This window comes from Chiloscyllium plagiosum, chromosome 33, assembly GCF_004010195.1.
Source record: "Chiloscyllium plagiosum isolate BGI_BamShark_2017 chromosome 33, ASM401019v2, whole genome shotgun sequence".
Taxonomy (NCBI): domain Eukaryota; kingdom Metazoa; phylum Chordata; class Chondrichthyes; order Orectolobiformes; family Hemiscylliidae; genus Chiloscyllium; species Chiloscyllium plagiosum.
The window spans coordinates 34480960-34495964 of NC_057742.1; positions in this window are offsets into that span (position 1 = coordinate 34480960).

Here is a 15005-nt window from a genome sequence, read left to right on the forward strand (position 1 = left end):
TCTGACACACCCCGCCTCCTTCCAGGAGCACCAGTCATAACACACAACGCTTTCCAAACTGGGGAGGCTTATTATAATTTCACTTAACCCTTTAACTGCCACAGGAGCAGTGACTGCGTGTAAAATTATCCCGAATGCTGTTCCAAAGAAGGTGTCATAAACAATATTTGCCCCTCATTTCAAACCTTAAAAAAATGTTTAAACTTCAATGCTTACTGTGTGCGAATTGACTTGTATTTCCTGTAAGTTCTGAAGAAGTCATACTGGACCCGAAACCTTAACTCCGTTTCGCTGCCCCCAGGTGTTACAGACCTTCTCGGTTTCTCAAGCATGCTGGGTTTTTTTACACGTTCAAATGTACGCAATATTTTGTAACATCCTGACATTGGGAAAGGTGAAGGTAAAATTCACCACAGTTCTGAGGAAGGATCACTGGACCCTAAACACTAAATGTGCTTTCTGTCCACAAATGCTGCCAGGCCTGCTGAGTTTTTAAAGCAATTTCTGTTTTTGTTTCTGATTTCCAGCATCCTCAGTTCTTTGGTTTTTTTTACAACCTAGTTTTTGCAGATCTTAGGGCTGCACTCTCATTTGAGACACAGCTCATGGTGGTTTAATCGGACAGTCAGTCGGGGGGTGGGGGTAGTCCAGAAGGACATTCTTTTGTGGTAACTGCATCTGGTACAAGAATTGAACCCATGTTGTGGGCATCACTTATTTGCAAATCAATATTGATGTTAACCAACTCCTGGTATAAAGGTGCAAGTATGATCCTTTCAAAATCCTTTTCTAGCTATTGTTTTCTGTGAATTCTGGACTGGTTCACATTTCTCAATGTTGATAGTGCAGGATATTTGACAGAAATTAGAAGAAAGAGTTATGCCATTGGTCATTTACAATAAACATTATTTTCATTTGTTGCACAGAGAATTTGTGTTATCTGACCCGTCCAGGTCCTAACATTTTCTTCAAATCTGTTCTGGAAGAGTTGAAAGGAATTGCAATAAAAATGGCTTTGAGCATCTGTGGAGAATAGTAGCAATTAAGATATAGTGATTCACAAGATGTTATTAAGTTGCAGGGTCAAATTTACTAATATTAGGGTTATCATTGAATTGAAATGGTATCAGTAGGCCATCTGAAGCCACATCAATTTCCAGCTCATGTTCATTTCTGACTTCACTGGTCCTTGGCCAAAAGTTTAACCCACCCACCACTGTATTCACTTCTGCCATAAGTACTATCGCATCTTCCATCTTACTATCTCCATCAGGCCTGCATCATTATTTATTACCGTCTGCTCTATCCCTCTGTTTGAATATTTCTGAGTATGAAGCCAACTAAGAAATTCAGTACACAACAGTGACCATATTTCAAACTAATGCTTCCAATGCCTATGATGTGCTTTGTTTCAAAAACAGAACGTGCTGGAGGAACTCAGCAGGTCTAACAAAGTGTTAACTCTGTTTATTTCTCTACAGGTGCTGCCAGACCTGTTGAGAAAGAGATAAAGGAAAAAGAGATTTTCGTTTTTCTCTGGGAGTCATTACACAGATGACTTGGTTCAAAAACAGAACATGCTGGAGAAACTTAGCAGGTCTAACAAAGTGTTGACTCTGTTTATTTTTGTACAAATGCTGCCAGACCTGCTGAGTTTCTCCAGCACTTCAGTTTTTGTTTCTGATTTCTAGTACCCTCATTTCCTTGTTTTATTTAAGGTACATTCCGAGGTTTAGAAACATGCTGTACAGATGCATGTGTCTATTTCAGCAGATAAACATGTAAGCATTTTGAGTCGACTTAAATAGAAACTTCCTGAAGAAGAAAAGTGTACACAACATTGAGGTAAAACAGCAACCAAATGATTGAGGACAAACAAAGAGGTGACATCAAGAGAAATTTTATAACAACTGTACAGAGAGGGGCAGCAAGATTCACCAGACACAAAAAGAATCAGAGAGAGTGGGAGCGAAAGAGATAAAGGAAAATAGATTTTCATTTTTCTCTAGGAGTCATTGCACAGAAGGTGAACTAGTCCTTGGTCAGATATATTTGTTTCAAAATCAGTATATTCTGCTAAACTTGGATGTGGGGGCAGCTTGATTTCCATTTTTGTCTAATTTATAAATACTTCAGTGGTACAATGCTTGCCGTCAGATATGGCTGTTGAGCTAACCAAGAATCTAACATTAATGGCAAAGGAAAGCTCAGTCAGACTGTCAACATTTTAGAGGTGGATTAAAAAGTAAAAAATATTAAGGAATATTTGTGGTAAGATCAAGAAATGATTTTCTCCAGTTATCTTCACAAACATGTTCATGAAACTGTTGACTTTGGGAAGCCTCATGTGAGACAGGCTATAGTCCACAGATTATGGCATAATTTGTGACACCTTTTTAAAATTGTCATTTAAATTAATGTATTGTGCACTGCACAAACTGAGATGAAAATTCAGCATTGACTTGATTTGTAAACAGAAAAACAAATTGGCATTTTAAGAAAAACTGTCTAACCTGACATTTTATTGCTGTGTTGTGCTGAATGAGTATTCCTGAAGGTACTGTCTTTGGATGGTGTGTTGTACCAGGTCCCTATCCTCTCTCTGACAAGCATAAAAGATCTCATGGCACTGTCATGAACAAGTTCGGAGGAGTTCTTAGTGTACGGATCAATATTTACCCCTCAACCAACAGCAGTTAATAAGAAATTATCTGATCTTATTCCATTTCTGTTTGTGAGGGATTGTCATGTGAAATTCACTGCTGTGTTTCCTTAAAGCAGTGGCTACATTGAAGTGTGGAAGTTCCGCAGTCATGAAAGGTACTGTATAAATGTAAGAACTTGCTTATGAAGTGCAGCAAATTTGGGCATGATCTTGGAAGATGCTGTTTCAAGCTCTGATATCAGTATACCATGTTTATAACAGGCAAGCGACAATACTCATTTTCTAATCCTGGAACTCAGACTGTGATTATATGGTAAAGTTTGTCTTTGTGGCTTGCCACATCATTCAAATCCCTTACTGTCGTGTAATTCGTCCAGTTAGTCATTAGCCACTACTTAATATATACTGGCCACAGAATTTGATGTTTATTGAAAAAAAGCACAGATATCATTCCCATTTCTATTTTTGCTTAAAAAGTCCCAATGGCATCAGTGACATGATGATGGTGGTGCTCAGGGCTGTCAGCTGCTGACCTTATAAACATGAATAAAACAAACTGACTAAAACCAGTTTACAATAAAGTGAAAAACAATTCTCACCCAAACCCAGGTAATTTCAAGGCAGTGATGTACCAGGTTTAAATCATTATAAATCATTCTAGTGTTATTCAGGGGGTTCATTGTGAGTAAAAGTTTTAATTATATTACTGCCTTATTGTGATAGAGGTATTTATTAAATTCTCCTTATGTCAGCCACTTGCTTCTGAGCCTGAATGAAGAAGGACTTGAGGTTTAAGTCCCATTCCAGAAGCTTCTGTACAAAATCTACATGGCCAATCCTGAACCTTGCCTGCACACTATGGGCAACTTAGCATAGCCAGTCCACCTAACCTGCACATCTTTGGACTGTGGGAGGAAATCCACACAGACACAGGGAGAGTGTGCAAACTGAACACTGACAGTCACTCGAGGGTGGATTTGAATCCAAGTTCCTGGTATTGTGAGGCAGCAGGGCTGACCGCTGTCCCACACCAATCTAGTGCAGTTTTTTTTCATTGAGACATCAAGCCAAGACCGTCTGGTTTCTTGGATCAATGCAAAAACACCCTCACAGCATGATTTAGGGGAAATCTCCAGTGTTCTGACCAATATTTGTGCCTCAGTATCACTAAAGTACCTTAACTGCTCATCCTTGCACTGCTGATTCTGGGATCTTGCTGTTCTGAAATTGACTGCTGCATTTCCTCTTAACGGGGTCGGAGGTCATGAAAGGTAATATATAAATTACTATTAATTGTCCTCTGAAATGTCCCCAGTTAACTACCAGCAATTTTGGATGGGGAAAAAGTGCAGTCCATGTCATGATGCATGAAAGAACAAAGAAAAATTGTTGGATTTGAATCACTTTGTGCAATCAAGTGGCTTCTGAATTGAGCATTCTGCTCAAATAATTGCGACATTTAGTTAAGCAATTAGGAACAACCACTTAAAAGATGCTTTCAAAAACGTTTGCCTGTCAGTTTATTAAAGTCTCGATGTTAGTTCTATTACTGTAAAGGATATCTTTAGTACTTGTGTCTGAGATGTGAGTGCTGCTGAAGATTTGGTGGTCTACCTTAAGCGCCCTTAAGCAGGTGTCAGCTTCTTTAGCCTCTCTCGTCCTTGTGATTATAGTACGTATGTTACCTGTGTGTATTTTCAATGTTAGTGAAGACTGAATCCAGATTCTAGCCAACTTTATGATTTAGTTTCCTCTCCCCTGCGCAGTTCAGCTGCATAACTTCATCGAATAATAAAAGGGTAAAGTTGTCATAGGACCATTGGGCTACTCTGTTAATCGAGAAAGATAACGATTTAACTTGAGGGTCACCATTGTGTGGGAATTGACCCCACGCTGTTACCGTTAGGCTGCATTGCAAATAGGCCGAGCAACCAACTGAGCCAAGCGACCCGGGCAAATAGCATTGTATATAGGAAGTGATGAATAACCACTAGTCCTACCTCACACCCGGTCAACATTCTCTTGTTGAATATGGAGACCGGCTTGTTGTGAAACTACAAATACAGGAAATTGCAGATTTTCTGCGCATCCTCCCTGACAGACTGGAGATGCAATATTCTCAATAACCATAGACTTAATTTATCCATTGCAACAGCCGGATCTCCGGAAACAAAACGGCATTTGCATTTTTTGGATTAAACAAGTAAATAAAATGTCACACTTTGATGTCATGCCTATTTCCCGGTTGTAGCCGAGCGTCGCTTGTTCTCTGCTCGCTCTCCTATACATTTTAAGGATAATATGAATACATTTTACGTCCGTTCAATTTAAAGGAGAAATGGATTTTCTCCTAAAATATTTCCCTCCCTTACTACATGTTTACATCTGCGGAGTCAAGTAGATAACAATTCAGTTCACTGTGCATGAATTTTTAAAACGCTTTGATCATTTAAAGGAGAGAAATTATAATGGTCAGGGCTCTCGGATAGTGGTTTAAATCCTACGCAGTGATCCATCCAGTTTTATTCCCTTCCACGTGTTTATATCTAGTCTTTCAGGAACTCAAATTCCATACAAGGGCGACATCTCCTGATCAGTTCGGGAATAACACCCGGATTCACTTCTGTAAATGACACACACAATTGCTGACATTTCTCAACATCTCATTTTAACAATTCTGATTGGGATTGCCTTACCATGAAAAAAAGCAAACTAAAACAAAAACAAAACAAAAAAACGTATGTTTCAAATCGATAAGCCGACAATTTAATGAAAACATGCCAGTGTTCCGTACAAACCTACTGGAGTCACAGAGCAGTTAATGTCTCTGATGCAGGAGACAGGTATTATATAAATAAGAATAATCTTCGAGCCTGTTTTGGCATTCAATGAAATCTATGGCCGAATTCCGTATACCCGCCTTTGGCCCATGTCCCTTTATACCTTTGCCTGACAAAAAAAAATCTATCGCCGATTTAACTGATAACTGATCTAGCATCCACTGCCACTTCTGGAAGAGTTTCAAAACCCTACCACCCTTTATGCGTAGACTGTTCTACTGACTGGTCTGGCCCTCATTGTGAACGATGTCCCCTAGTTCTAGAGTCCTAAACTAGTGGAAATAGTTTCTTTAAATATTCAGCTTTTAAGTTCTAATATCTTTGTATTGTGAAAGCTGAAATTTGTCTAAATTTCACATCTGAAAAATTTTAGTTAGTCAAAAATGTGACAATTCAGACTTATTTTAATTGCGCCATTTTTCTATCAATACCTAGATTCTATTCATGTATTTAGTTTGTTGTTTCCACTCCACCAAATACACTTTATACTGGTCTAGCTATTTGGTTTATAAAAGTTTAACGCTCACCTTACTCTCAATAGATCTTATTTTAGCCATTTATTTAAAAAGGCTGTTCGGGTTGGATTACAGTCAACATCAATTTCTCACTGGTCTCACTAGCCAGCAGCCTGACCAGTCATTCATTGCAGTCTTGGGGTATATTGCAGGTACCTTTACCACTTTAGATCAGAGTGGTGTTGGAAAAGCACAGCAGGTCAGGCAGCATCTGAGGAGCAGGAAAAATCAACATTTCGGGGCAAAAGCCCTTCAGCAGGAATCTGCCGGAAACGTCGATTTTCCTGCACCTCGGATGCTGCCTGACCACCTGTGCTTTTTCAGCACCACTCTGATCTAAACTCTGGTATCCAGCATCTGCAGTCCTCACTTTTGCCATTGCCACTTGGCCAACCAGAAGGTGCGCTACAGGCACAAGTATCTCTGTTTTAAACTTGCATTTAGATATGCACATGATACATGCTAAAACCCTCTTGCATATTGTTGGACTGAAAATTCTTTGACCCTTCACCCTATCAAACTCCCAGAGTGGCCGTTTCACTTAAATAATGGCCTCAAGCCACTAGGGGGAAGACCTCACTTTGCTGTCTGAATGGTTGGAAATCCTGGTGGTCAGAGCTCGATTTGTAGAAGATGTGGGGACCGGACTCTAGCCTGAAGTTTAGCATTTATTCTGTGGCATCAAGCATTTTTAAAAAAAGGCCTGGTCAAGGCCACAGTCACAGCTTAGACATTGCTGGGCCCCATTGCAATGAATGAAACAGCCTGCTCCACCTCAAGAGAATCATGGTTGATCATCCAACTTAGACCCCTGTTACTACTTTGTCCCAATACCCTTTGATCCCTTTAACTCCAAGAATTATATTTGGATTCCTATAGAAGAAAGGCTAATTTTGACAGTATTAGACAACTTTCAAAGGTTGATTGGAGGCAAATGTTCGCAGGTAAAGGGACAGCTAGAAAATGGGTAAGCTTTCGGAAATGAGATAATGAGAATCCAGAAAAAGTATATTCCTCTGAGGGTGTAAGAAAAGGCTGGTAGGTATAGGGAATGCTGGATGACTAAAGAAATTGAGAGTTTGGTTAAGAAAAAGAAGGAAGCATATGTCAGGTATAGACAGGACAGGATAGATCAAGTGAATCCTTAGAAGAGTATAAAGGCAGTAGGAGTTTACTTAAGAGGGGAATCAGGAGGGCAAAAAAGGGACATGAGATAGCTTTGGCAAATAGAATTAAGGAGAACCTAAAGAGTTTTTACAAATATATTAAGGACAAAAGAGTAACTAGGGAGGGAATAGGGCCCCTCAAAGATCAGCGAGGCAGCCTCGGTGTGGAGCTGCAGAATATGGGGGAAGATACTAAACAAGTATTTCGCATCAATATTTACTGTGGAAAAGGACATGGAAGATATAGAATGTAGGGAAATAGATGGTGACATCAAGCCAGGGAACTACAGACCAGTGAGCCTGACGTCAGTGATGGGCAAGTTGTTGGAGGGAACCCCGAGGGACAAGATGTACATGTATTTGGAAAGGCAAGGACTGATTAGGGATAATCAACATGGCTTTGTGCATGGGAAATCATGTCTCACAAACTTGAGAGACAAAGAGGATTGATGAGGGCAGAGTGGTAGATGTGATCTAACTGGACTTCAGTAAAGTGTTCGACAAGGTTCCCCATGGGAGTTTGGTTAACAAGGTTAGATCTCACGGAATACAGGGAGAACTAGCCATTTGGATACAGAACTGGCTCAAAGGTAGAATACAGAGGGTGGTGGCGGAGGGTTGTTTTTCAAACTGGAAGCCTGTGACCAGTGCAGTGCCACAAGGATCGGTGCTGGGTCCTCTATATTTCATCATTTATATAAATGATTTGGATGTGAGCATAAGAGATGTAGTTAGCAAGTTTGCAGATGACACCAAAATTGGCAGTGTGGTGGACAGCAAAGAAGGTTACCTCAGATTACAACAGGATCTTGATCAGATGAGCAAATGGGCTGAGAAGTGGCAGATGGAGTTTAATTCACATAAATGGGAGGTGCTGCATTTTGGGAAAGCAAATCTTAGCAGGACCTATACACTTAATGGTAAGGTCCCCTAGGGAGTGTTACTGAACAAAGAGACCTTGGAGTGCAGGTTCATAGCTCCTTGAAAGTGGAGTCGCAGGTAGATAGGATAATGAAGGTGGCATTTGGTATGCTTTTCTTTATTGGCCAATATTGAGTACAGGAGTGGGGAGGTCACGTTGCAGCTGTACAGGACATTGGTTAGGCCACTGTTGGAACATTGCATGCAATTCTGGTCGCCTTCCTATCGGAAAGATGTTGTGAAACTTGAAAGGGTTCAGGAAAGATTTACAAGGATGTTGGAGGATTTAAGCTATAGGGAGGATTTAAGCTATAGGGAGAGGCTGAACAGGCTGGGGTTGTTTACCCTGCAGCGTCAGAGGCTTATACCTTATAGAGGTTTACAAAATGGATTGGATAAATAAACAAAGTCTTTTGCCTGGGGTGGGGAAGTCTAGAACTAGAAGGCATAGGTTTAGGGTGAGAGGGAAAAGATATTAGAGAGACCTAAGGGGCAACTTTTTCACAGAGAGGGTGGTGTGTGTTTGGAATGAGCTGCCAGAGGAAGTGGTGGAGACTGATATATTTGCAACATTTAAGAGGCATTTGGATGGGTATATGAATAGGAAGGGGTTGGAGTGATATGAACCAGGTGCTGGCAGGTGGGACTAGATTGGGTTGGGATATCTGGTCGGCCTGGACGGGTTGGACCGAAGGGTCTGTTTCCGTGCTGTACATCTCTGACTCTATGAAAACATTCAATGTTTTAGCCTCATTGCTTTCTGTGGTGGAGAAGTCCACAGGTTCACCACTTTCTCGGTGAAATTTATCCTTAAACCAGTCCTAAATGGCCTACCGGTCTGCTTCGACTGTGACTCTTTGTTCTGATTCCTTGGTCATCGGGAACATGCTTCCTACATTTATCCTGCATACTCTTAAAATTTTATAGGTTTCATTGAGATTCCCCCTCATTCATCCATTTGATTTGATTTGATTTTTTGTAACATTTTACCCAGTACAGTGAAAAGCTTTGGTTTATGGTATTATCTGCCTGTAATGCACAAAGACTATAGGATGACCAAACATAGCCAGGAACATACAGGTATAGCTGCAAAGGTGCATAGAAAGCAAGACCAACATTAGATTTGAAATGAGAGGTCCATTCAGAAGTCTAACAACAGCAGGGAAGAAAACTGTTTGTAGAAGTGTTTAAGCGTTGGTATGGCAGTGAGCATAGTCATAACCAATCCATTTCCTGTTCAAGTGTCAGTTCTGCCATCCCAAGATTGAGTCTAGTAAGCCTTTGTTACACTCCCTCCTTGGCTAAAACACCCTTCCTCAGATAAAGAGGAAGACCAAACTGTACACAATACTGTATATTTACCCTGGTGCTTAGATTTCTATGACTGATTGAGAGAGTCAGGGAATTTCCAGAATTATTTGATCTGCATCAATACAGGTGCATGCACGCATATGCGGTTTGGAGGTGGGGGACAAGTAAGGTCACCTGGGAAGTAGTGCTCAGGTGGCCATGAGTATTGAGGTGGCTACTTACAAGGTCTGCCACAGTTAACTGGGGCTTCAACTCGGAAGCTGTTACACTCTTTATACCTCAGTTCATGGCACCAAAGACCATTATCATTTACTCGATCAATGCTCAACTCACTCTCTATAGGTTAAGTGGTTCTTCACCAAAGTGGTTTCTGTTTAAAGTCAGCAAAGATTTCAAATGGCCCTGTTCAATTTAGGTTTGGCTGCTGTGAAGTATTCTCACTCACTCCCCAGATATCACCAATTGGATATGTCAGAAAAGGGGACAGGATTTCTGTATTCAGATCCTGCATGCATTTTGAGAGGCTTGCAGAGTCTTCCAAAGTGTGAAAATCTTGCCCTGGTCTTACTCTGCAATGGGGTACTCTGCTAGGAATTCTCCTGCTGAAGGGCTTATGCTCAAAACACTGATTCTCCTATTCCTTGGATGCTGCCTGACCTGCTGTGCTTTTCCAGCACCACACATTTTTCTAGCTGCAGGAGTCTGTTTTCATGTCAAAAAGTTTGGCGCTGGAAAAGTATAGCAGGTTAGGCAGCATTCGAGGAGCAGGAGAGTAGATGTTTTGAGCATAAACTCTTCATCAGGAGTGTGGGGCATCCAAGGGGGCTGAGAGATAAATGGGATGGGGGAGGGGGGTGGAAGGTAGCTAGGAAGGCAATAGGTAAATGAAGGTGAGAGGTGATGGTGATAGGTCAGAGTAGAGGGTGTGGCAGATAGCTGGGAAAGAAGATGGACAGGTAAGATCATCATGACTCACTGGGGTATCATGCTAGAAATTTAAATTTCCCTAGGTGCTATTTGGCTGTGCCCCCTCAGTAGAGCCCAAATAAGTCATTTCTTGCTTTGGCAAATACAATCTTTAATGGGTTTATAACCAAACTGACATTCTGTAGTCAAACCACCAGTCAAGTAGTGTAAACATTCTTCCCAGATTTGGCTAAAAACAACCAATTTGTTGATGTAAACACAGTTACATGGTCCTTCAATGACTTTACCGATTAATTGTTGCAACATGTTGGTACGTTTTTAATTCATTGCATTGATAAAGTCCATTTGGTGTTACAAAGGTCAAAATTTCTTTTAACAAGTTGTTTGTTTGTTACAAATCATACATATTCAATGCAGTAATTCTAAATCTTGGCAAAGAATACAAGGCCGTGTTGATTTTGTAATAATACACAATCTGTGACACCAGTCCAGTTTTGCACCATCAAAATGGTTAGTTCCAGCTTCTAAACTCAGTCCCTCTTAAACTTAATCACTTTCCTCACCTGGGCGAATCTTTCTGGATTGAGTCTGTGAAGATGTTGTCTTAAGGTAACATCCCTCCTATTAAACATCATGAAGAGCCAAAACCATGTTACCTGGCCTACTCCCACAAATTGCTTTATGATTCTGAAATAGTCTATGTAAATGACTTTATAGAATCACGTTTCTCATTTAAAAAAAAACAAATGCTTCAAAACACCCAATTGTTGGAGGGTCAATTTTAGAATTTCAAATTCTAGTTCCTCCATTTCAAGTTTTCTTAATGCAATATCCCTTTCCATTTCTCTGCTTTTCTCTCTCAATTTCTCTTACCCTGTTTTCTTATAAACTCTGGTATTTGCATTTCTAATGTAAATGTTAACAAAAGCTAGCTGTCATCCCAATTTCACATTCCCTTTCTTCCAGTTTTAAATGTTGGATAATCACTCAAAGCATCTTATTGTTACGAGATCCTTCTTCTCATCTACCTTTGAACTTCTGCTAAACTTCTTGGATTAACTTTAAACAAATATTTCAAGTTCCACTGTTACCTCATTCATTTCCAGAAAGTACTTAGCAACTACAATGGAAAAGGGGTTACAACAGGAACAAGAGAACAGCTCATAAACTAGTATTCCAAGGCTCATTTTAGCAGTTATGAACCTTGCACATTCCAACATTGCAAAGCACACCACAGAGTATAAAGATTCCTGTAGACAGGATAAGAGAAAGAGCTAGGATGGTAGATTTAGGTTTGTTTACACACCTGTTTAGCCAGCTTAAGACAGATGCACTCCGGGGTTGTTTGAATCAATAAGTTACCCTGCATACCTGAATCCTCCTGTAGGCTACATAGAAATAGATCAACTACAACTTGGACATTTAATGATATCAGATCCTCAGGCTGACCCTGCAAAAGGGTGAGAGTGTATCTTATTTACCAGCCACAGTTACAGCAGTAAACCCGCCTTGAGGATAGTCCCATCGAGTATCAAAAAAATACTGAAAGGAGAGCTCAAGACCAGAGGTGACATAGTCTGGCAGAATGAGACAGCTTTATTTAGTCAGATTTAGTCTGTAACAATGTTGGTTTATCAGCAACACAGTCCTCACTTTAACATCAGGAGAATCAAAACCATTTTCCTGGCCTATTCCCAAAATCTATTTATAATTCAGCAATGGTCTTCATGAGTCACTTTATATTTTTCTTCAAAGTAAAACATGATGCTAACAAACACTATGCACCCCCATTGCTCAGTGTTCCTGAGGTTGCTTGAATAAATGTAAATTAACCAGTTTCTCTCCTTAATGACCCTGCAAATGGGCGAGTATATTGATGTGTTGCAGTGTTAATATGCTGCTCTCTGAGAGGAGATAGAAGATCTGTTGAAGTCGAGCAGATCTGTTCAAGTCGAGCAGATCACAGCAGACCACTCAATAGTAAAAACATGTTTCTGGGAAGATGCAAAGTGGCATGGTCTTGGGATACTGGTATAAGAATATATAAATGATGGTTAGTTACTTCAGAGCATTGAGTATAGGAGTTGGGAGGTCATGTTGCAGCTGTACAGGACATTGGTTAGGCCACTTTTGGAATAGTGTGTGCAATTCTGGTTTCCCTCCTAAAAGGAAGAATGTTGTAAAATTGGAAAAAGTTCAGAAAAGATTTACAAGGATATTACCAGGGGTAAAGGGCTTGAGCTACAGGGAGATGCTGAATTGGCAGGGGCTGTTTTCTTTGGAGTATCAGAGGCTGAGGGGTGACCTTATAGAATTTTATAAAATCACGAGGGGCATGGATACGGTAAATAGACATGTTCTTTTCCCTGGGGTGAGGATGTCCAGAACTAGTGGACATAGATTCAGGGTGAGAAGGGAAAGATTTAAAAGGGATGAAAGGGACTACTTTTTCTACACAAAGGGTAGTGCGTGTATGGAATAAACTGCCAGAGGAAGTGCTGGAGGCTGGTACAGTTACAACATTTAAAAGATATTTGGATGTGTATATGAATAGAAAGCATTTAGAGAGATATTGGCCAAGTGCTGGCAAATGGGACTAGATTAGTTTAGGATGTCTGGTCAGTATGGACAAGTTGGACCAAAGGATCTGTTTCTGTGTTGTACATCTCTATGATTCTATGTCACTAAGGAAGCAGAACGATAATGCACTGAAGAACAAGTCTCAGATACATATCTTGACAAAGCATTCATTATGGCTTGAAGAGAAAGAAATCAGTTTCACTAATCAATGTACTGACATAATCCATAGAGGAACTAACTCAAATAATTAAAGACTGAGAGGGGAAATACTTAAGAAACATCGACAAGATGAACACAGGTGAATGGAACATAGGAAAGTCTTTTAAGTCCATGCCTAATTTGTTGCTGTAATTGTACATTTCTTAACCAGCCAAGGGTGAACCAACATCCCTAGAGGATAGCTTCACTGTGAAAACAGATAGACCGATTTGGGGAATAAACAGATGCATAAGTTTGAGAACGTGCCTAGTATATATGTCATCAGTCAAACCCCTTGGTTGAGAATCTTTGCTTTATGTTTGGCAGCTGTCCAAATCTTAAGTAACAACAGCTCTAAGAGCTTCAGTAGGTTATCAGCGATATATAATAAAGTAGTTTAATAATCGAACGTGTGCATTAGAATAGGGTAATAGACCAAGGCCCTAAACTGAGGGTCCACTAGTTGATGGTTTGACTCTTCATAACCCCAAAACTTACACGATCAGTATTAATTGATGTTGGTGAGTAAAGAAGAAAGGACAGTATCACGGAAATTAGCCAAGAGCTAAAGAGGTAAACTGTACTGGAATTTAAACAGTTTGTAAAGAGAGGCTAAAACAAGAGAAAAACATCACATGAGCCAATGTCACAAGGCCACTTTAGCAGTCTGAACCTTGAACATGCTAATTGTCCATCAGCAGAAATGACTAGAAAGGAACTTTATAATGTGTTGAGGAGCAGAACAGAATAAAAACAAATGCCTGTAAACAGGATTAGATGAGGAGCTAGAATGGATGCTTTCTATCTATTAACATGAATGAAATAGAAACAGCGTATGTGTACTTGATCATTGAGTATAAAAGTGGATGGTTTACAGTATATATATCAGAAAGGGGCGAGACAAGCCCAGGCACAGTCGGATAGTTATGTTGGGCTAAAATAAGAATTACTTTGTCTCTGATGTTATTCAAATAAACACAAAAGGTATCCTACATACTACAGCATCTATGACCAGTATAGAAAGAGATTAACCACAATGCAACATTCAAAGCCATCTTCAAATTCTATGCAATAAACTTCAGCGCAACATTGTTATGTCCAGATTCAACATGTACCCATTACTTTAACACACAGATCTCTCATACCCAATGAATTCAAATCCTGGATTAGCCCAACATATCTAATGTTATTACTGGAAAAGTAAAATGCCTGGCTTGATAATTTTAACAAATATTTAACAAGATAATCTTTCATTTAAACAAGCACATCAATGCTGTAAATTTGGCTTTAATAATAAAACAGAAGTCTATTACACAAAAGGTAAAAACCAAATAAATCATAGAACATAAATTTGTAAGATTTTAAAACATAGGAAAATTCCAATCCAATCTATCCCACCACCATAATTTTACAGAGCTCAAGCCCAGAAAGTTAATTTCTGTATCACATCTATAGGTTTAACTTAACTGTTTATTTAAATTCCTGATCTTGAGAGATTTATAGTCTCTTTCATGATAAGTCACACAACCAAGCTTAAACTTTCTCAACTTAGAACCATGAATGTGTCACTCTGACCAAACACTCCTGGTCTGGAACTTCCAAACTAAAATACTAAACACTGAGATAACACATTTCTCAACATTTTTAAACTAACTCCTTTCTCTTGGAAAAACTGTTTCAAACATCTAACTTCAACCAGGATATCTGAACGAACAAGAGCTGTCAAAGTTGTGCGTGCTTCCTCCACCCACCACGAGTTAAAGAAAATCCAGATCTTTCTGAACAGAAGCAAACTAATGCTCCTCAATGCTTACAATCTGGAGTCAAAGTCTCCCAATGCAAATTCACATGGTTTCCCTCATACTTATTTAAAAATAAATCA